Source organism: Nesoenas mayeri (genome assembly GCF_963082525.1).
Source record: "Nesoenas mayeri genome assembly, chromosome: 5".
Classification (NCBI taxonomy): Eukaryota; Metazoa; Chordata; class Aves; order Columbiformes; family Columbidae; genus Nesoenas; species Nesoenas mayeri.
In genome coordinates, this window is record NC_137548.1 from 13,536,605 (window position 1) to 13,560,772 (window position 24,168).

Below are 24,168 nucleotides of genomic sequence, written 5' to 3' on the forward strand. Positions count from 1 at the left end.
CTGGTCTGGGGGAGAGACGAGCCCCGGTGGCCGTGCCGCGGCGATGGGACCAGGGTGTCCCGGTGTCCTGGTGGAGGCGAGGTGAAGCGAGGCCACCTCCCATCCCTGCGCAGGGAAGTACCCGCTGAGAGCACTAAACCAGAGTTACCGAACGGCATATCTCTGAATTAAAGCCAGAAGTTGTGCAGAAACTGTTGGGACAGCCTGTCAGCTGGATACAGCCGCAGCGTCCCTCCCTGCTGCAGCAACGCTCTGCTTGTTGCTGGTCCATCGGAAGCTACTTTCGCTTCTTCCACTGAAGCAACGGACGGCGTGTCATTGCACCTTATGTCCTCCGCTGGTTTCAGTAGTGATTCAACTGGCTACGGGACAGGGTTGTCAAGATAATGTAATTTATGCTCTTTTACAATAACAACAAGCAAAAAAGATGCAGACTGTAATTTGCCATACCATTTTAATACATTTTTAACTATTTAGTTTGAAGAATATTATACACTTTTCCAATATAGGATTCTAAAATATTATAGTTTGAAAAAACACACATAACACGAAACTGCTTTGATCTCATTGTGGGCCCTGGGTGATCGCTGAGACCAGAATGAGAAAGTGTCTTCCATGCCAAGTTCTGTTCCAAAATAAATAAAACAGTTTAATTCAAAACAAAACTATAGTTACACACAAAAATAAAAGCTACAGTCCATGCTGGAAATTAGTGCAAAGTAATGTTGAAATCTGTAGGAAAGGATTATTCTTTATTGCTTTTTCTCAAGCTAGCCAAGTTAATAAATAATTTCAGCCAGTTTGGATTTTTCTTTATCTAGATATATTTAAAATGGCCAGTCATAGTGAGATGATGGTAGTGGCACAAAACTGGTGGCTAATAATATTGTAAAATTATTTCATACCTTACAAGCTTCAATTTCTGTGCTAGGGATATTGAAAGGTCCAGTGACTGAAAGGCATTTTTATTTCAAGCTCCTCAAGGGACACAAGAAAAATAGTGCATTACCTATTGATAGCACCTTTGATCTTGAAAAATGCCAGAGCACTTAACAAAGTGTATCTTCAGGTCTCAGTCCTTTAAGGAGCTTTTTGCAGGGCAGTTCCATCATGTGGATCCACTTACAGACATGGGTTCAGTATATACGAGTCTTTTCACCAACCACTAAACCATGGTAGTGCTAACACAAAAATATGCTATAAAATTAGGCAGAGATATCAGTTCCATATTAAAGCGGAGTGAAAAGTGCTCCCTCCTGAATTGCCAGTGCCAATATCGGTAGAGTTGAAGTCATCTCCAACACAAGTACTTATCCAGCATGATAGTGCTTAACTTGTATGTGACAAAAACAACTGTGTTTTATAGCTGCGGGCTATAAAATAATGGAAATTTATAGTATCTTAATTATATTAAAATTTTTTAAAAGGCATGGAAGATAAAATGACTTCAAAGATGCTAAAGACAATAGATTAACTTAATGTTCTAAATGAGCCATGATTCTTTCTTGTCTTTAAAATTAACACTTCCTTTAGGTTTTCTTATGTCCTTTTCATGCATAATCCATCAGACTTTTCCAAGATACTATATTCTAAAAAGTTGTACATGCAGGAACACAGATGTGCAAAAGATTTTTAGCAGACAGGTTCCAAGAATAGAAAAATGAAGACCATTTTAAATACAAATTTCAATGAAGAATTTCCTTCATTTTAAAATATTATTGCTGTGATAATTTTATTCTTTTTGAGGTTGAGAAGTGTTTTAATATGCTGTTTTTCCACTGGCTAGAGACAGTGTCAGCAGAAGTAGTGTGCTGGCCATAAGATGTCAATGTTAGCTTAACCTATACCTGCTTCAGATGTGCAAGTTTTGGCAAATAAAGCTGTGAAATCTATGCTATCTAGATGTATTATGTCTGCAGTAAAATAATGTGTTGTCAGTAAGAGTGCTACAAAGATGAGAGAAGTAAATGCCCAATAACTTTTACGTCTCTATTACAGAGGGTGAGGATTAAAAGTCACTCAGAGACTCAACTCTAAACCTGATCTGAGCGCAGCATCATAGAATACCCACCAAAATTAGTTGTGAAGGTGTCAGTGGAACCTGTCAGCTCACCGCACTGCAAATCAGCTCAGTGATGTGACAGAAAATTATATCACCTCCAGTTTCTAGATGCTGTTATGATGCCATTATATTCTGAGGGCAAGGGTTAGGAAAGGAAAACAGTTTCATAATTTAATTGCAATGATTTTGAGACCTGTTACAATCTTATTACACTAAACTGCACCACAAGGCACAAAATGAAAAAGAAATTCTGTCTGGCTGTGGGAACAATGGGACAATGGATCTGAAGGATGCACCAGTGTGTCTGGGATTTCTGCTGGTACAGCAAAACAATGAAGACACTTCTTTCTATTGTCCACTTTTCAGTAAACTGTAGCTTTAATAATTTGTGCAGACCGAAGCTAGTGCACTGGAAAATGGGAAATTATACAGACAGGAATGTGGCATCCTGAGCAATATAGTGGGACTGATGTATCTGGAGGGGATTTGTTGCTGTACATTTGTGTACACGTGTTGTTGGCTGTGTCAGAAACTCTGTATGATGTTACATGTTGAAAGCTGTATTTTGTAACTGATGATTTAAGTTTCACTTGTATTGAGTAGTGTAATACAAATGGTAAATGAGAACAAAAGATCTTTTACCTATCCCTAGCTGAATTTTCATGAATTAATACTCTAATTTGGCTATAGTAAAATAATTTTGATGTTTTGTGTATTCCATTTCTCTTTTTATTTCTATTTCTTTTACATTACTAGTAACTACCAAAAATAACTTGCAGGATTTTCATATCAGAAATATTGTAGCTCATAACTCTCAGCAGTCTAGAATTGTGTAGTATTATAATATACTATAGCAAACGATCCTCTCAAGAGTGAGCTGTCCCAGTCACTATGTCAATATGAAACAAAGAGAACTGACTTACAGTATGCTCTTAAAGTCCACTAAAATAGCAGACACTGATTATAGAAACCTTATCCCTTGCACTGTTTACCTTTAGCAATAGTGTTGAGAGGAAAAAGCCCAATACCAGCATGTTTCACCTGGCTGGTAGAGAAGGGCTTTAGAAGAGAGACTTTCTCTTCTGGGTCAGTTCTGTGGCTCTGTCATTTGAGGGCATCAGGCTGGTTTCACCGTGTGGCGGTAGCTTGGACAGTCTATCCTTTGTACCCAACATCTGGGTCTGTGCTGAAGGCCATTGCCTTCAGTGGGCTTCTTTGGGGAATGGGATGGTTTTAAGCTGAAAGAGGGGAGATTCAGGCTAGAAAGAAGAAATTTTTTACAATGAGGGCAGTGAAACACTGGCTCGTTGCCCAGGGACATGATAAATGTCCCATCCCTGGAAATGTCCAAGGCCAGGCTGGACAGGGCTCTGGGCAACCTGACCTGGTTGAAGATGCCCCTGCTTATTGCAGGGGGTTGGACTAGATGACCTGTGAAGGTCTCTTCCAACCCAAAGTATTCTTTGATTATATAATGGCATTGAGTAGGAGAAGGGCGTTGGGGTTTGGATGTCCATGGCAACACGTGCCGTGCAGCCCTGCTGATGACATCAGGTGTAGTGAGCCTTTTGCAGAGTTTGCAGGAGGTGAAGGCTCAGTTCACCACAGCAGCTGCAAGGTTTTTCTTTCAGATCAGTACAACCCATGTCCACTGAACAGATCGGGAAAGCTTGGATGGCCACTGTGCACACTGAACCTATTTTTTAACTAGAGAAACACAGAATCACAGAATGATTAGGGTTGAAAGGAACCTCTGGAGATCATCTAGTCCAACTCACCTGCTAAAGCAGGTTCACCTAGTGCAGATCACACAGGAATGTGTCCAGGTGGGTCTTGAATGCCTCCAGAGAAGGAGACTCCATCTCTGTGGGCAGCCTGGTCCCATGCTCTGGCACTCTCAAGGTAAATAAGTTTCTCCTCATATTCAGATGGAACCTTCATTGGGCAAAGAGTCACTATCAGCAAATGTGCTGGTTTCACTAAAATTTATCAGTGGATATAATTATAGCATCTACTTTACCATGACTAACTTTTGAAGAGTCCCTCAAGCTCTTTAGCAATGATTTGATATGTCACGTTTACTGCAGTGTGATCAAAGGGAGCTGAGCTCAGCTCTGTACTCATCGTGTTTCCATTTAGGATGTAACAGTCCATTTCACAGTCTTACTTTATGAAGCAGTCAGTCTCTGCTCAAGCCTGGAAGGTTTTAAATGGCATGTTTGTTCAAGTTTTGCTTTTCCTCTGTGAGTCAGAAGTTTCACCCATTAAAAAACTGAAGCACTGCAACACTTGGTGCCTGGCCCTGGCCTACAGTCCAAAACACAAGGCATCATGCCTATGCTTCTCCCTGAATAATCTATCCCTCATTAAAAACAGATGAAATGGGCACTTCTTCCAGCCGTTCGCCACAGGCACTGGGAGTTGGGTGGTCTCAAAGCTGGTGTCAGAGCACAGGCCTCGTTTCACTGACGTGATGCTCTGCGTCAGTGCTGAAAGATGCTGTGCTTTGGCTGGAGCCAGGGCCAGTGCCGGGCAGCCGTGATGCCCAGCACCAGCAGCACCAGCAGCACCAGCAGCACTAGCACCAAGCGCCAGCAGCAGCGTCACCAGCATCACCAGCAGCATCACCAGCATCACCAGCAGCATCACCAGCATCACCAGCAGCAGGCAGCTGAGCACTGCAGGAGCCCTAGTGAAGGAAGAGACAGTGCCTGGACTTTAGGCACTGAGGATGAGATCAGCACTTAGCAGAGGGGGGCTCTGGGGTTAAGTTTTGGATTTAGCTGCCTAAAGTCTGCTGAAATCCTGATTTAGACAGATTTTTTCTTTTTTTTTTTTTCTTTTTTTTTCTTTTTTTTTTCTTTTCTTTTTATTTTCTTTTTCTCTTTTTTTCCTTTTTTCTTTCTTTTTTGATTTTTTTTTTTTTTTTAAATTTGCCTTTTCTCTTCAGTGAGCAGCAGCAGAGATTGTTTGGGGTTTTTTAAGAGAATTTCATGCAGTGAATAAATTGTCTTAATTCTTCAGAAGTGGCTTTTCCTCACCACTAGACTATCTCCAAGTGTTTTAGTAGGATTCTCTGTCAGGGTCCTGTCATAGGCTCAAATAAGGATTTCCTCTCCTACTGTGCTGTAGGAAAGGAAGAAGTGCCTTGCCGCCCAGTCTCCTTTATGAAAACACTTCAACTGCTGGAATAATCGTTCATTCTAAATAGCAGGATTCCAGCGTTTCAGCCACAGTGGGGATCTTCATGAATGTCACTACAAAGCATCCTTCATACATGTGGGAAAGATGGGGTATGAGGGGAGGATCACCATTATGCCAGCACAGTCTGAGCACATTAAAAATACAGTATAACAAATGCGGGATGAAACCATCAAAGGTATGCATGTTTTACAATCCAAATGAAAATATGTTGCAATATGTCTGTATACATCATGTTATTACAAATGACATATATTGGAACTGTGGAATTTTCCCCATAATTAATAAGAATATTCTTCATCATACTGCCCGGGGGAAAAAAAATATTGCTTTGCAGATTGATTAATTTGTAAATACAAAGAGAAGGCTTTGAAGATGAAAAGAATAATGCTTTGCACATCTCTGACTCTTCCCATTCAAAGATGGGAGGCTGCTCAGCAAACAGTAATGCTTTCAGACTTGCACCACCTTTTTGAGCTGAATGTTGTCTTTATTTTACTTATTTGGAAAATGAGAGGGAAAACATGACAGAGTCAAAATCACACCAGGAAGTCAGTGACAGAATCAAACCAGAATTACTACCAGTTGAGTGCTCTAGCTATAAGGCTATCCTGCCCACAAACACTGAATGTATTACTTTTACGGTTTATCATGAAATGCATTCAAGCATAGCACCTGCAGTAGAAATACCCTTATTTTTGTGAGATCCTCCATCAAGCTGGGTTCAATGCACTTCAGTGTATGTAATGGCCAGCTGCAGATTTGTTACACCCACAGATATAACATTATGATACTAAACTGTTGAGAAGAAAAATGGGCTGCAGATACACAGGAATGAATGCCTTTTCCACCTTCTGTGCAATCTGTGCTGATGGGAACAGCATTTCTGAGATATTAATACTCTGAGAGATTGATGTGAAGAGGCGTGAGGATGGATGACATCACCCAAAGAAATGACCCATCTGCTCTTCAGAATTACTCCTTTAAAGTGTGAATTTCTAGCTCAGCTTTGCAAGCCTATTTTTGGTGACTTCAGTCCTACGCAGAGGCTGAAAGCTTCCAGCAGCAGAGCTCTCTGAGACCTGTGTGTTCAGGGGCATGAATCCTGCTTCCTGGTAGCGTTGTTTCTCTGGTTTCCAATGCAACAGATTTGGCACAAGTTCACCAGTTCCTCAGCTAGGGCACAGCAGGGTCATTCCTACAGGTCTGTATCACTTCTCACAGGGAATTCCCTCCCAGTAGGAAGAACATTTTGCACCCACTGAATCCTCAGGGTGCCCCAGGCAGGTAGGTGTGGAGAAGTGCTTTCAGCAAGTATGAACAAGGGATGCTTTTGTGTGGCTAGCACTGCATTGACGCTCCTCCTGCACATGACTGAGATAACCTTTTTTTTCTTAGTTCTTGTGGTATGATTGTAAAGATGTTACTATGACAATAAATATTCTAGAGATCTATTTTATGCATATATTTAAGTCATATTTTGTTAGAATTTAATATCTGGTTTACACAAAGCCACAACAATATAAATCTGTGCCTTGTGAATTAGATTACAGAAGAAAAAGACTAGAACAAAATATAGAGTAGATATATGTTTTAAAAAATACTTAACTTAAGTAACTTTAAATTAACTTAAAAACTTAAATAACAGCAGAGCAAACTGATCATTTAAGGTGTAGACAAAAATTACCATTTTTAAACAAAATGGTACAAAACCAGTTATTCTTTTCAGTGTTTAGAATGAGCATTTTAATTTGACTGTAACAATTTACAAGAATGTGTAAAACCCAGAAGCAGAAACCAGGGTATATGTCCAAAGAATATATGTCAGCTATACTGTGAGAGAGAAGTCTCTCTCCTCTGCAGATACCCACAGTGCTATTTCTTACATGCCTTGGTCAGTAGGATGGTGCTTTAAATGTGTGCCTTGTCAGACATGACATTCATAATTTCCCAGCTTCCCATGTCACTGTTTCACTGTCTTTAGGATCCAGTATAATTAGGGGCATCTCATGGGAACCGATGCATACTAAGAGAATTTACTGTCGGCCATGTAAATAATAAAGCACACATAAAAATGTATGTGTAAAATGAAGCACCACATCCGTTCAATATATTAACGTTAGAAGGGGCTAGCCAATCTTATTTATGTCACTTTCTACATTTGCAATAAGAGCTAAAATGGGTAATTTATGTGACTGGAAATTTGCCCAGATATGGAAAATTAACTATGGCAAGTGCCTGCAGAGGTAATTGGAAAAAATACTGCATTTCTTTTAGTGATCTTATATGTTATGCTTGTTTCTAGTTAGGAGTTTATTGGAAAAGCTAATTTGCTCTACTAAACAAGTCACAGAAAGCACTTGCAGAGTTCACCTCTAATCTTAACCCCTGCCACCACACATGCTCATTTACCACCACAACTAACCTACCATAATGTTTTGCTTATATGTCTCCTGTATCTTTCATCAAACACAACATTAATAATACCAAAAGAGGTAGGGGAAGAAAAAAGACAATATTCCATTTGTATGGTGTGGGTCATTTCTGCAGGGGACAATACAAAGTCCACTGGTTCAAACTCATTGAATTCCCATGAGCTTTTCCGGAGAGGGTGGAGGAGCAAGAGGCTGGAAGGCAGGATGACCTACAAGGAATACGCAGGAAAATCAGCCCACTACACTCGCAGATTCCTTTGATATCTGCCAGAGCCCAAGACCACCTACATCGAGACCTTACATCCCTCCTCTGCTTTTGCTGCCTCAGCCTGTTCCTGCTTTCCCAGTACAAGATCCCAAGGCACAACCTGGGAATGGAAGAAAACAGTTAAATCATCAGCTAATCTAAAGTTGGCTGGCTTGAGAAAAAGCAATAAAGAATAATCTTTTCCTACAGTTTTCAACATTAACTGATTTCCAGCGTGGACTGTAGCTTTTACTTTTGTGGGTAACTATAGTTTTGTTTTGTATTAAACTGTTTCATTTACTTTGAAGGAGAATTTGGCATGGAAGAGACTTTTTTGTTCTGGTCTCACCCAAGGCCCACAATGAGATCAAAGCAGTTTTGTGTTATGTGTGTTTTTTCAAAGTGATTTCTTTCTGCAGATTCACAACAAGTGTATCCAGAAATTTAGAGAAAATCAGTTTTTCATCTTTTAACATATCAAACTTCAGACATAAAATGCAACAATGTAAGTGGCTGAACCAAAGAAGCTTTCACTGAATTGCCCAGGAATATCGAGGTTTAAATTGCAGGATCAGGTCCATACAGTAATAAAATATTTGGCTTTTGGGGAAAGAATGCTGGTTGTTCTTAAAACACCTCTGCCAGCCAGTGCAAGGTGTAGGATTACTAATCCTCCTCAGGGGAAGCCATGCGTGGCATTCTTTGCTTTGATGGTGGCATTCAAGAGTCCTGGACAGAGGAAAAAGTAACAGGGGCAATAATGACAGTCTCTGAATGGAGCCCTGAGAAATAGTCCAGGCCCTGCTGCCTGGCTGCCAGCCATCCAAGTATGAAGAACAATTGTACATTTGTTTTGGATACCAAGTCATCTAATTTTAAAAACGCTTTCTGATGCAGCAAACGCTTTCTGATTCTTAAGTATTTCACCACCTGATGTTTCTCTCTCAAGCTTTCAAAGAAGCAAGAGAATACCAGAGCTACGGGTAAGGGAAAGGAAGGAAACTAAAAGGATTTTGTCATTAGTGCAGTCATAATTCAAGAAAAGAAGGGTAAGAAGACAAGTTCTTTTCAACTTTTTGATGCCTGATAACCCCTCCTTGTCCCTCCACTTTCTGACAGAATAATGCTGGAATAAAGACTAGAGTGAATCTCAAAAGAAAAATATGTGTTGTGTGCCATAAATTATACAAGCAGATGCAGCCATGAACTAAAGAATGAAGAACATAAAACCCCTGCTGCGTGCACTGGCTGATGAAGGGCCGGAGGTTGCCAAGGGACAGTGCGTGACCATGGCTCAGTCCAAGCCAGGATCTCGCTCTGAACATCAGCCTGAAGCCCTGTCATGCAGGGTCTTGCTGCCTTAAGGCATTCTTCCTCTTAAACAGCCCTTTTACATATCGGTAGATGTTTAATGAATGTTTTGGCTGTAGCCAGCTTGTGGCATATTTTGCAGATGTCTGAGAAATCTTGCAATTAAGAATTTTGCATCTTTTCCCCAAACCATCCCTTCAGACAAATATTCCCACATGAAGGTGAATGAGTCTCCCTAGACTAAGGGATGGGTAGAATAGGCCACTGGCCAAGTCTTCATCTGTTGTGACCTTGCAGAGCACTATCAGCTTCAGCTGAAGTCTTGAGTACATTACCTTTTATTTATTAGAAAAAGTATTATATAGCTTAATGGTGCTACATACAGAAATAATTAAAAATAACTTAGCTGGCTGGCTAGTGCTCCTCAGAGACTTAATTCAGCTAAACAGTTGTTCAGCAAAGTCTAAACTCTGGATCCAGATTTTTCGGATTTCAACATTTACAATATCTTCTCATTTTTCGTGGCATTTTCTGCTTCAAGATATCAGCAGCTATTTTCTTATTTAGCAATCATTTCAGCAGGAAAAAAAAAAAAAAAAAAGATGCAATTTAGATTAATTTGACCAATTAAGAAAAAATGCATTTCAAAGAAGTTGATGGCATTCATTTTATATCAGCAAGATGATTTAACTAAAACCTGTATAAGACTGTGTAAAAGGACATTTTGCCAACTTCACTATTTTAAATGTCATGTGGTGGCCATCCAAGAATAAGGAATAAATAATACTTTGTGCTGGAAAAGAATACATATGACTCATGATTTTCAGCTGTTACACATGTGAACTTGTGGAAAATGATGCAATTAGAGACTAGAAGCAGAGCACAATATCTGTTTACATTCAGCTCTGCTGAGCAAATCAGAACTGCTGGAGGACTGCAGAAAAAATGTCCTTTTCTCTCTTGCTCATGTCCTCCATGGGCTATGTACTGCTTTGAGTTACAACGTATTTGTGCAATACAATTAGACGATAGTCTTGATAAGATTTAGCATTTTGTACTTTTTCCATTTGTCTGATGGAGAGTGTTCTGTCATTCATTCACCATTTCCTTCCATGTGAAATTAGGAAATGTGGCATGTGAAGATTGAAACCCAGGGTTTTTCCATCCCTGCATGTTTTCCCTTGGAGCTCAGAAACTCAAGTTATTCCAGTGTAGATGAAGGAGAGAGAATGTAGTAATAAAGTCCCTGGCTTCACCACAAGCCCCTTTCTGACCTCATCAGAAGAAAGTATATGGAAAGTGGTCGAAATATTGAGGATAAGTATAGATGAACAGCAAAAGTATGTTGCGGTAAGATCAGAAAGACAAAAGCACAAAATAAGATACAAGCACGGTCACTGAGTTAACAAGACGTGATTCCACAAATGTGTGCCAATAAGGGTGAGGGGGTGCAGGTCCACCCCTCAGGGGTGCGAGACAACAATCAACTGACGACATGGAGATGGTACAAGTGATTAACGACTTTTTCGTATCTATCTCCATTAAAGCTGTATTTCAACAAACATGTTAAGCCAGTGCTGTTGCTGAAAAATATTGTTACACCCTCCCTGCTCCACTCCATTCCCATCTCCTCGCTGGTCTCCTGCATCCCAATGCCACAGTGATTTGTAAGGGTCTGCAGGAGTCTGGATGGGGGAAAATTAACCTAGCAAGTAGATGATTGTAACTAGGATCAATCGGTTCTGCTGCTTGATTAATCTCATGGCTGCACTGTATTCAGATAATTTTTTTCAAATTCACCAGACTTGTTAACCTCATCCTATGGTGCTTAAAGGGCAGACTGATGGAAGGATGGGTAGTTACTGTCTCTGAGTAACTAGATGTATAGAGTGTCAGATGATCAGAAGTAGGAAAGCATGGTGCCTATCTTTAAAATGGACAAAAAGGAAGGAGCTAGGAGATTATTGATCACTGAGGTTAAATTCCATTCCTGCCCCAAAATCTAGGATCTTTTAAACAAACCATTTGTAAGTGCCTGAAAGATAAAGGGGAAGTGAGTAGCATTCAGTGTGAGTTGTAAGAACAAAGTCAGTCAAACCAATCTATTTCGTTCTATGACTGTGTTGTGCTGTGGACAGGAGAAAGGCAGTTGGTGTCATGTAACTCAATTTCAGGAAGGCTTTTGCACACTCATGACACTCTCATAAGCATATGAGGAAACACAGCCTTGCTGACCCTGCTACACCTGTTCTAACAGGTATAAGGCTGTTCAGGAAATTATACCTAAAAAGTGGCACAAAAGGGAAGGATGTATGAAAGACGATTCTGCACAGTTTTCCATATTTTCATTAGTGACTGAAAAAGGAAGCAGAAGACATGCTTAGTAAATGTGCAGGTCACAGCATGGGAGCTCTGCAAGTATGCTAGTCAGTAAGCAGATTAAAATTTTATAAAGATCTTGGCAGCTTGAAGAAACTATCTGTAAAAGCAAGATAAAATATACTAAGGACCAGTACAAGGGACTACATTTAGACAGATATTATCTGCTGGAAGGTGGGTAATAACTGGTTAGGAAATAGCTTGGCTGAGGATAGACCACAAAACAAACATTGCATCAGCTATGTTATGCAGAGTGGAAAAGGCAGGCAGCATACTGGAATGGATAAATAATACAGAAAATATATCAAGAAATCCTTCTACTCTATTCAGTACTGATACCACTTCAGCTGGAGCATTAAGTCCAGTTTAAGTGGGGTTCAAATTGTATTAAGAAAGATTCTTATTCAGGTTAGACATTAGAGAAAAAATCTTTCCAACTATGAGTGCAGTAAAGCACTGAGATAAGTTGCCTGGTGAAGTTACAGAGCATCCGGAAGTAAGTGGCTGGAGTGCCTCTAATAATCCCACTTTACTTACAAAATCTCTCTCAATTTCTACTAAACTGGAATAATAAAGATTAGGGCATTGTTCCGTTCCTCTGTTCTGAGGAGATCAAATCTTGCCCCCATTTAGGTCATTGACAATATAGTCATCCCACCCCTAAGGGCAGTTGCTGAAGAAAGTACTGTAGATAATGTCATACCAGAAAATCAAGTTGATATACAAAAAAATGAAGTCACTTTTCTGAGGACTCGCGTGTACGGTGCTGCTGTTCTGGGGGCTGGTGATGGAGAATCAGCCTTTCTTCTCACAGTCCCTGGTGCATGTCAGGTCAGGTCAACATGAAGCAATCACAGTCCACTAGTGCTCACTAGAAAATGAGCTAATGTCCCTTTTCCTCTTATGAGAATAAACAAAGTAGAGTAAAAACTAGGTAAAACAAATCACTATCGCAGTTGCAATAGTGAAACACTACAAGTCTGAGTAGGCATTAAGACTGAGGTGTCCTCACTATGTCCTTCCAAAACCATACATGGGATGTCTGCGATTTCATTTCCTTACTATGTTCCCAATTTTTGGATCTACTCCTGTAATGCTCATATAAACAAGCTGATGAAGTTAAAAGGCTATTCACACTGACTGCAGTATTTGCTTTCAGTTAAAAGCATTTCATTGCTATTTAGCAGGCAAACATTGACACACACCTATGGAAAGGAGAGCTCTCTCTGGGTTTGATGCTCCTGAGCATCTGTAATCAGCACATCTGAAAATATTTTAAAGTGAATTCAGCCTGTATTTGTCTTCATATCACAAAGTGCCCCTAGGGACAGAATCGAATGTTTGGGTCTGTTTATATTATTCCCTTATATGAGAAGAAAGGCATTTATGCATCTCTTTTCTCTGCATTCACAGGCACCTATACATAAAGGCGTTCTGTACAAACTGTCCTCCCTTTCCCTCATAAAAGAGTGATAATCTAATATGATTTATTTCTTAGTGACACAATCTCCTAAACATGCATTGAAAATGATCATTAACCTTGAAGGCTAGATTATGTTTTCTCTACTTGCCCTTTGCAGTGCTAACAAAAGTAATTTCTACAAGAGAAACATGGCTTTTGTATTAGCTGAGATATAAATTTAAATTAATAAAATCTACTAATCTTTTCTATATTCCAGAACCTAAACAACAAAGTTTAAAATTGTGTCTTCACAGTTATGAAACTCAGGTTTACCGTCCTGCTTAGATGGAATAGTGTGACATATGAGACAGCTGCAACATTTGGATCTGTGCCCAGTAAAGGGAGGTGTTCCGAAACACCGATTTGATCCAAACTCTTTCTAAGTTTAAAGAATTCAGCTGAAGGGGAGAGGCACACACAAGTGCGAGTGAGCAACCCATGCTTTACTATTGCAATCCAATTCATTTAGCTGCTCTGTGAGTATTCCGGTGTGGAATCACTGCCTACGTACAGAGTCAGAACTACTCAGATTCAGGATCAGACCAACTGGGATGATTTGGTGGGAGGACTTTTAGATCAGACAGGTGACAATGTCACCTCTGTGTTAGAAAGTAACTATGATTCTCTTAAAAATAAAAAGCACTGTTCAGTTCATACTGCCTGTTTGATGTAAGATGAACTCAAGCACAGGTCCAGTCTGATAGGCAATTTGGGTTCAGAAAAAAACTGAAGTTATTTGGCTGTGCCTTCATCACAAGCCGTCACTATGGCAATGAGAAAATATTGTGAGGTATAGGAATGATGGGAATATGACTCAGAGAGTACAGAAAAAGAAACATTCAAAAACATAACTCCCAGTAGGCACAGAGTACACTTTTCAAATGTATGCACAAATCGAGCAAGATAACCGGGTACTGCTTTGCACCGATGTGTGTATTGGGGAATGTGGATAATAAATAATGAGCCAGGGTGCTGCATGTTTTCAGCCCCTCTATTATCAGGGGGAAACAGAAGCTGGCGGTGAAGGAAACGATGATGCTTTGCTCGGCTCCTTCCAGCCCTGTGCCTTTCCCCACAGGTCGCTGTGTGGCTGGAACAGTGTTTATCAGTGAGGGAGATGTTTGGACAGACCCAGCCAAGTCAGAATGTGACTTCCGTGGCCTTTCCAAGTGAGAAGCCTTCTCCTTTCACTTGTGAAGATATGGAGGCTTGTGGGAGGGAGCCCCTGTATGAAGTCTCCCATCTCACTGACCATGGTCCCATTGAACTGGGGTTTGATCCAAACAGAAAGCAAGCAGCCTGAGGCAAGAGCCATCCTGCAGGGACACATCCCTACAGAGCATCCCACAGGCAAGAATGACCAGGCTAACCCACACCTGTCCTCTGGCTGGCCTCGTGTCATGTGGGCTTCAGTGTGCCACACAACAGCCGTTTGTAAAATAGCTTGTCCTCAGAGGAATTGTCTCTCCAGTTTTGCTATCTAGTTATTTAGTTCCAGGAAGCATGAAGATATATATACATATTTATATATATATATATATATATATATATATATATATATATATAAATACACTTTTTTTTCCAGGTTTAAAAAGAATCTACCTCATGCAGCTAATGATGATTGCATGGCCTGTATTAGCACTAGTCATTCTCCAAACACTTTATGCATTTGGCCTCAGTAGCACTCTGGCATGAGCAGTTCCTCAGATCGATTATGCATTGTGCAAAAGCTTTTCCTTTAATCAAATTTATGTTCTGCCTTCTACTTCGCTTAACGTCTCTTTATCATTGAACTCCAAGAAGCACCAGATTAACTATGCTCTCTGTATCTTTCTTTCCCACCACCCCCCATCCTTCTCAAGCTTCCTCTTCAATTTACTCAAAATCTTCAATCGTTTCTGCCCTGAAGGAGGTGAGAGCTTCCTTCCCCATGGGTTTCTGGGATGTGTGAAGTTTGGGGGCTGTCCCCAAGCTTCTCCTCCTGACCTGCAAGCTGCTGCTTCTTCATGAGAAATTCAGCGAGCTGCAGCAGTCCGCTGCGCCCTTTGATCCTGCTCCCCCGAGTTTTACTATGGGAGGTACAACGGAGCCCTGAGGCATCAACATGATTATGCTATATTCTTTTACCTTAAAAACACTGTCCACCGGTATTGTTGCTCAGCAACATGAAACTGTGTATCACTGCTGGCTTCATTAAACTTTAAAAATATTTTTCCTTGCTAACTCAAATAAATAATTGACGATGATTTCAGTGTATATTTAGCATGTCTGTTGGTATTCCAGTAAGCAGGTAAAACAGTTTTTATATTTCTAGAATTAAGATGAAATAACTAATACTGGCTGTAAAAGAAACGTATAGCTTAAAAATGCTTGCTCTTACATAGCAATTTGTAAATTGCTCAAAGACGCTGTTCCAGAAAAATGTCAAACCCTATCATTATTTCTTTACTGAACACACCACATCTTTTTTTCAGAGATCATTGAATCTTATTGTATAATTTCCTACTAGAAAAGACTACCACAACTGATCCTTTAACTTCTTTCTTATACATATATTTGCTAATTTAGGCAATTGAACACATTAAATATGCATAAATAGAGAAGAACAGATTTCAACATATATAGTTTCTGGCCAAGTAATAGTGCCTGGGGTTATTAAAAGGGAACGAGCTATAAAAGTCAAGTGTACCTTGTGTCATCTAACTGATGGTTTGCTTGTTATTCACCTCTAGCATGGGTCCCCACTAAAATAAATTGCTGCAATCCTTATCAGCAGATTCTTTTCTATTATCTGTGTGAAGTCTTAGTTGTATTTAATTGGTGGCATTACCATAACATTTTTCTGCAAATATAGAAGCCTCTTGGTATATGCAATTGCTACTTTAATCCATGAGAGGCATGTTTAGATGTGTATCTGTGAGCAGAATGGAGAGAACCTGAGCTAAGGAGCTCCGGAGATCTCTGATCTAAATGACTGCCAAAATAAACATGAGTAGAGATAGAGGGATTAATCCTGTAATCCTTACTTAAGCAAAATTCCTGCTATCTTCAGTCAGGTTCTCACTGGGGAACAGCTGTAGAAATTGGCCTAAACAAAGCAGAAATGAGAAAGGCCAAATTCTGCCTCTGGGTGTGTGTGTGTGGCTTCCGTAAAACCTGAGGTGTGACACCCTGGGCCTGGGATAATCAGCACATAAATTCCCACCAAGCTCTATACTGCTGAGGCTTTACACAGTATAAATACGAGGCATATCCGAACCCCCACGGGGAAATGTTTCTATCCAAGCTTCACTAAGAAGTGAGAAAACAAGTGCAAACTGAAACTAACATTCAGAAATAAACCATGCATTTTATTAAAAAATATCTTTCATCGTAACCAATCCTAGGAGTGTTTGGAGCATTTGTCTTCACTGAACTCAGAGTTATTGCCCCTGTTTTCCAGCTGAGATGGAAAATCAACACACAAAGTTAAGTGATTTTCCACAGACCACACAGCAAGTGATTAGTATCGTGGGGACAAATTAATCTTGGGTGTAAATCCATAAAGATTAATGGAGCTCTAACAGGGATTAATTTGGCCCATCATCTCTAAGGCTGGTAAAACCAATTAGGTGATGTCATTAATCTCCTGGTTAGTTCAGGACTGTTTCTTAAGCAACATTGAAAGAAATACAATAGAGCAGGAATGACCAAAGGATCCACTAAAACAGATGAATTGGCCACTCCTTGGCGGAGGATTTACAGGAGGAGCCTTCAATAGTGACAGCAGCTCTGATGTGCCCTCAGGCTCCCATCCCAACTGAGACACTCCACAGCAATTGTTTATTTGAGGACTGGATGGAGAGTCAGCCTGGATTTCAGCCACTGATTGAGTTTATGTTTTTTTGTTAGGGCAAGACTGCCATGAAGCTGATTTGGAGTCAAATGTATTCACTATAGTCTTGGGGTCTTAAAATCTTTGGAAATAAGAAATGGCTTTATGAAAAGTAGCACTTGAAAGAGTCATAAGCTTTAAAACGTGCACATTTGGCCTAACAAAATGTGAACGATCCCATTGGAAATAAGTATTAGGAAGCACTGCAATATCTGTAAAACTGACATTCTGAGATCTGTAAAAAATATTTCCTTTCTCATTGGTTGGGCAATACAAAATTTCCCATCTTAAATACTGAAGGTACTCCTGATGCTTATAAAAGGATCAGAACTGGCCCACAGCAGAGAACAATGTTTCCTCCATTTGGCTCAGGAATTTTATTTTAAAGAGAAGTTAAATAGAAAGTTTATTGTTAAAGAGGAATGATGAACTATAAAAAAAATGCATACAAGTAGAGATGAACTGAACAACGAAAACTGTGGCTTCCAAACTGTGGTTGATGGAATTTATAGAAAAAGAACATCTGTGTCATTGGCAAGGTCTAGTGTGAGGACACTGAATAGAAGTTAGTGAATTTGTGCCCAATAGTTGTGCGCATTACCAAATAGGCCTGGTTAAAATGTTCCACTGGGATTTTGAAAGCAAAACTTGGCAATAGTGGACCATTAAAACCCTACTGCATAGAAGACCTCATTCAAAATGTAATAATACATAGTGGCTTTTTCATTGTTATTAGGAGAAAAAAATATTCTAGCTATAATAGGGATCTTCCTATCAACAGTTCTGCCTGAATGAGAGTTTCACAGCTGAGATTTCATAATCAGTGAAATGACTTAAAACTTCTTTCATGGGGATGTTCTCAGATAAATTAAGATTTCTTTCCTTGTTTTATATAATGTAGGAGTTCAAACGAGGTGACGTGCTCAGGCTGATAGTATGGATCCGTTCAGGAGGGAGGATGTCATGATGCTCCTTTGTGCTGCAGGAGAGAAGCAAGGCTTTGCAAGGCTGGGCTTTCCAGCCTCCTTCCCACCACCGTCAACTGAGCACTTTTTAGGAATGGAATGACACGCTGCTGAGTCCGTACACAAATGAAGGATGCTAAAAAGAGACATGGAGTAAGCACCTATCCAGAATGTGAAAGCAACTTGAATTTTGGCAGGGTGACTTAAACATAGAAGATAGAGTCAGGTGGACAGTGCCGATAATATGTGAGCATCAATACTTAGGAGTAGGTACTTCTAAATAGCAATGCTCAGAAGCCTAGAAATTGAGATGAGAAAATTTCATCAGCCAAAAATAGTAAATAAACGTACCAAGGAGTGTTCCTACGTAGTATCATCTATGTTTTAGAAGAGCAACGAAAACAAGAAATGCAGTTAGGAAAAAACTGTCAAATAAGGCTCTTATATACAAAAAGACAAAAGAATGTAACTTTTAGTATCTTCCTTTGACAGTTGGATCTAAAGAAATATTCTGAGAAATGCTTCAATACAGGCCTATGTTTCCAGAAGGCCTTTCAGACTTTCAGAAAATGTTTGTCTCACTGTTTGCTTCTGACAACTGTATTTTATGACTGTTAGAGGAAGAAATTATAAAAATAATACAGTTTCTAGGCAAGAAGAAAATTCTGACTATTTCAGTAGACTAGCTAGCTTAATACTATTTTCCTTTTAAAAACCATATCAGCTTTCTTATTAGTAATTAGAGAAAATGGGTAGTGACCATGTCACCATTTATCCAGCCTTTCTAATGTACAAGTATGCCTGTAGCACAGTGCTGCAAGTGGAAGGCTATGTAAAACCAGATAGTAAATGTAAAACTGTGCAAAAGCTATGCAAAATAAGTGTCATAAATGTAAACCAGTACATGCTTTCATCTCTAGTATGCCCAGGGTAGGAGCTGGGTACAGGTACCTTATCTTCTGCAGCTAATGTTTGTTGTAGAAACCATATAGCAACCAGCACAAGATCACAGGTATTAGCTCCATGCAAGTAAACTTCTATTAAAAATTAGTGTTCAGGGGGACAAAATCAATACTTTAGTGCTGTAGTGAATACCACAGTAAAAATACCTGACATTCAAATCCAAGTTACTTTGCAAAAAATGACTCCCCACAAACAATTACAGCCTGTCTAGTTCATATATCTTCATTGCCCTGCTTAAAACATGTGTCAGAAATTATTTATGAGGGACACTATATGCATATTCATAGTAATTACTGCTTCACAAGTCCAGTTGCAGTAAAGCTGAAAGATCTTGGAGAATAACAGTAAGAAAAATGGCAACTGCTTCAAGGCACTGTGGAGCCCAGTGAAGGGCAGACTTTGTCCTGTGAACACTGTGTTAGCTGTTTGCTGATCATCTGATTGTTACAGCCACTGATTTCATTGGCAATTAACTCTGGTTCTGTTTTCAGAACAGAGTAACAGGCATCCTGAAATGCATGTATTTATGGAAAAGCCTTTTATGTTCTAGTTTGGATATATTGGGTGGTCTTTAGAGGTTTCGTGGGTTCTTTTTTTCAGACTGCAAACACAATCATGGAAACATTTATTCATTGGTTTGCATACACAGTGCTACATATGGATTGTGGACACAAATGACAAAGCTGGCTTACATTACAGAGATATGTCATCTTACACTCAGAATGAGAGAACAGACTTCATGTAAGTGTCTGAAATCTTTGTGGTAATGTTTACATACTCATTTTGCTCCATATTTACAGCAAATTAGCTCCTCACCGTGTCCTTGCTAAGATGTGAGAGCTCCAGCTGTGGTGGCAGCTCGCCCTCTTCAGAGGTACCAACTTGATCCCTTGCTACCATCCTTCAGTTCCAAATAACACCCTGAGGGCTATAAAAAGCCTCACTTCTACAAGCAAGCATGCCTTTGAATGTTTTGTGAGTTGATACCAGTCCAAAGCAGATGGTACAGGTCTACCCCCTACCACGTCCCTGTGAAAAGTATCACCTCAAGCCTCATCTGGGGAATCACAGGTGCAGAGCAGCATGTCCAAGAGGGTTAAAAGGACCCTCTCTCAAAAAACAGAATACAGGTGTCCTGGCAAGTCAAGCTTGCTCCAAGCACACAGCTGTCAAAGGGGTAAATATGAAGACAAGACAGACCAAGGTCTGAAGTACCTCCCACAGAGCCAGTGTCCCAAGAGCATGAGCAGCTGGTTAATCCAATTAAAGGAGATGGAAAAACATCTTGAGGTTGACACGGCCTAGGGGGGAACATCAGTGTGTGGTAAAAGCCAGAAAAGTGCCCAAGCACCCACACAGCTTGATGCCAATACCAGAACTCAAGCAGGAGGTGACCCAGCAAGACTGTTCCATACACTGCTTCATGGCACCCACCAAAAGCTGCCATCCCCACCTCTCCTGGGTGCCCAGCAGGATTGGAGTTCCCTTCCTGCACATTCTGGGCAATGTGAACTCCAATAGTACAATTAAAAGTAGTGTAATTTATCAACAAATAGCGCTCTTGCCTATTTTGAACAAAGAAGAGCTCATGAGGATGATTTCCTTGTTCCATCTATTACAGACTGCAGGCAATACAAGACCTGGGATCTTCTCAAAGAATTTTGTTAGAAAGGAAAAATACCTGCTCTTCCACAAACCCTGTCAGTCGACCTCCCAGCCAGATAGCTTTGAATAGCTTCAGAGATCTCACTGTACTTCTGCCTTTCTAACAGCTCCTGGGTGTCTGACACAGCCCTACACTTGGCTCTGCTGGGAGGAAGTGCCGTGGCTCCTCCATCGTCAGTGTCCATGAGCCGGTTCACAAGACCAAGTGCTACATTTTTGTAAAGCTCTCTCTGAACAAAGCAGCCAGCTCCAAAAGCATCTTTCTGCCTGGGCTGTCTCAGCTGCTCACAGTTATGAGTCACATGCCATCTAGTACAGCGATAGGGCTGTCAGAAGGGTTTCTGAACCCGTTCTCGCTGTGCAAAGCCCAGGATTGATATATGTGTAACTCAGAGAATGTAATTTGCTGCTGTGATGCCAATTGCCAGACTCAGGCAGCTCTGTGGGATGCAGCACTGCGAAGGGAAGCGCTGCCCAGGGCACCACCAGCACACAGCAGTGGCTGACGGCACCTGCCGGGGTCACACCTGCAGACCACAAAGTCACTGCCCTGTGCAAACACTGGGTTCTGTGCCCTGATACAGGAGAGCTGGTTTTTCTGGGGTGGAGTAGAAATGCAACACCTTCTTCTCTTAAATCTGGTTTTGGTTTCGAGGTATGTTGCCAAGCTCTACAATGCAGGGAGAAAGACAATACAGCTATTTAATCTACATAGATTAGTGTCTGCAGGAACTCCAATCCCAGATTTTCTTGACTAGATCTCAAGATGAGGATTTCTACTGTTAGCTAATGAGTAACATAAAAAGATCAACAAGTCTAAGACTTAGGAAAATGAAATAAATTTAAAATAAGGTATTTTCATTGTTTATCTTGTTTGTGTTTTTTTTCCTTACTGACTGAGACTACAGTTATGTATAATCTCAAGCTAGTAAGCAACAAATCCTTTCTTAATAAAGCAACTTAAACCATTAATGGCATTATAGCTTGCTTTAGGTTTACAGTCCTTTTTTTTACTGCCACCTGTCTACTTACCAGGCTGTACTGAAGGAAAAGGAAAGCTATTTTCTGTTCTAAAATCACACAAAAACACTCACTGTGAACAAGTAATATTTAAAAAGAAACAAGTCTATAATCTCTTCAGAGCTCAGCACTGAGACAGAACAATGTTTCTTGATGTAGTGTGGTGTTTAAAATCAGATGATACAGAAACAGACGGTCTCTTACACTATCACATCCAGACAACAGAAAACATTGCAATAACCCTGACTACTTACTACTTAACACCAAGCCATCGTCACACTTAAGGAAAATTAATTACCTTGTAGATGGAGCTAAAATCCCAACTGTTATAAAATACAAGGTAATCCTCATGTCAACAGCAATATGGAATTAAGTAATGGAAGAAACTAATGACCTGCACAGAACTCTGGTGCTCCACTGTGGTCTGCCTGGGATGGTTCCTCAGGGATGGACTTCATGTTCCTCAGCGATGCCCCCGGAGCAGCTGCTGGGTTATGTCCGGGACTCAAAGGGCTCTGCATGAGCAGCAGCTGGGTGCCTTGTCTTCTTTTTATTTATGTGAAGGTTACAATGGCAGCAGACAGCAATGCATAGACACTAAATTAATTAAGCTGTTTTTAAGCCACAGCATTAAGGTGATGTCATAAGAACCCGCTTAGGATAGCAAGGTCAGTGGAAAGGGAGAGTATACCTCCTGCAATAAAATAATTTGTAATTTGAAGGGCTTGTGTTGGATGCCTTGTGTGGACTTGTCAAACCATTTGTTTTTCACACCTGGGACCACCTGGAGAAGTATTTTTTCTGTCCATTGACATATCCAACAAGATCTTTGGTCTAAACAGAAGAGCTAATACACCTGCTTCAGCTGTGAGCAACACACATAATATACTCAGAAATGCATAAATTAGACATGTTTGGAAACACACAGAGCTGGGAAAATATTTTGATGTGAGATAACATAGTTCATATAATTTATGCCAGACTGAGTTTCTGTTTGTATAAAAGCAAGCTCAGAGAGGCACCTGTTGGCAAACAGAAATCTGCTCAGCTTTCAGCTCGCATTGACATGGTATTGCATTGCCATTTTGCATTGATAGTTTATGTTGTTCAACTTCACCTGAGATTTTTTCTCTATTTCCTAAGTAACTAGTTTCATAAAAATCAAGAACAGCACTTGAGTTTCTTCATAGCCTTACACACACATATACAAAAAAAAAATTAAGGAGATTCGAACAGAAGAAATAGAGCAGATGCTAATGCATTGCAAGCTCTTAATTATGCTATTGTTTCATTGTAAAATTCTTCTACTAGGAAATGTTGGGCATCTGAATGGTAGCCATAATCCTCTCACACAGAAGCCTTTTCTACAGCTTGTACAGAGTAAGTACAAGCCTGTGTCTTCAGCATTAATGGGATCAGCTGAAATGAGTAATGCTTTGTGTATCCTAAGGCTGTGATCCTGTAAACGTGGTAAAAAGATGGCAGTGTTGGTTTTTCTAATCAGTCAGCCTCACATGAGGTAAAGCGAGTCAGAGCATTTGAGATGGATGGGAAGCTCTCAGAAAGGAGCTTTTGTTTCTCATCTCCAGTTTCTAACAGTCACAGGGAAATATCTCTACCATCTACCTATTAGTGTCCACATCACTAGGGCTGTTTGTGTGAGAAACACTTATGAATATAAGCAAAGGTCACACAAGGAGACTCTTAAATCAGGATCTTTTTTCTGTACGCAGCTTAAAATGACCACACTGGTGACCCACCAGTGCCTCCCATAAGGAAAAGCCAGAGGACTGCCAGAGGCTGGAGGTCAATTTATCAATGATCAATAGGGACCAATTTGTCACTGAGAGCTCTACAGAAACAAATATTTATCCTTGTCTGCAGTATTCATACAAACGACTGAAGAGAAATATTTCTATTCACTACATGGCAGCCTCTTAACCTTTCTTTTCCTGATAGCTGTTACTTGTAATTGCAGCAAGAATAATATCCTGAGGGCTTTATGCTGATCTGCTGGATTTGAACATCAGTGTCTCAGTTTACAGCCTCCATGTCCCCCCTGCCGCCAGATGAGTACACGCTATTTCTGCTACCCAATAAAAGCTTATGAAACAAGCTTAGACCTGCCTAGATTTTATTACCAATTTCGTACAATGAATGGAATGTAAAATCCACTTGGTAATCATGCAAAACTGGAAGGCAGATGAAATAGCTCTGTCCTGCTCTCGATGCCATGGGGCACATTTTGTCGCAGTTTGTGGGTGATGCAGCAGGACGACGGGCAGTGAGCTGAGCAGCACCTGCCAAAGAGCGGATGCACTCACTTAAGTGTTGCTTCTTGTAGCATCTCAGCGTTTCTGAGTGCTCGGAGGTTATATACTAGCTATGCTTCAATGGTGCGGAAAAGCACTCTCCATTCAAAGTGGATAGTCATCAAAGTAATAGAGAAAATTGTTAAGTGCTGTCAATGGAGACATCTTTGCTTTTTTTATAGGTGCGTTAATGGAATGTCCTGCCACAAATCATACAGGGTTTGCAGCCCGTTACTCCCAAATGGTGAATATAATGATAAAAATAAATATTG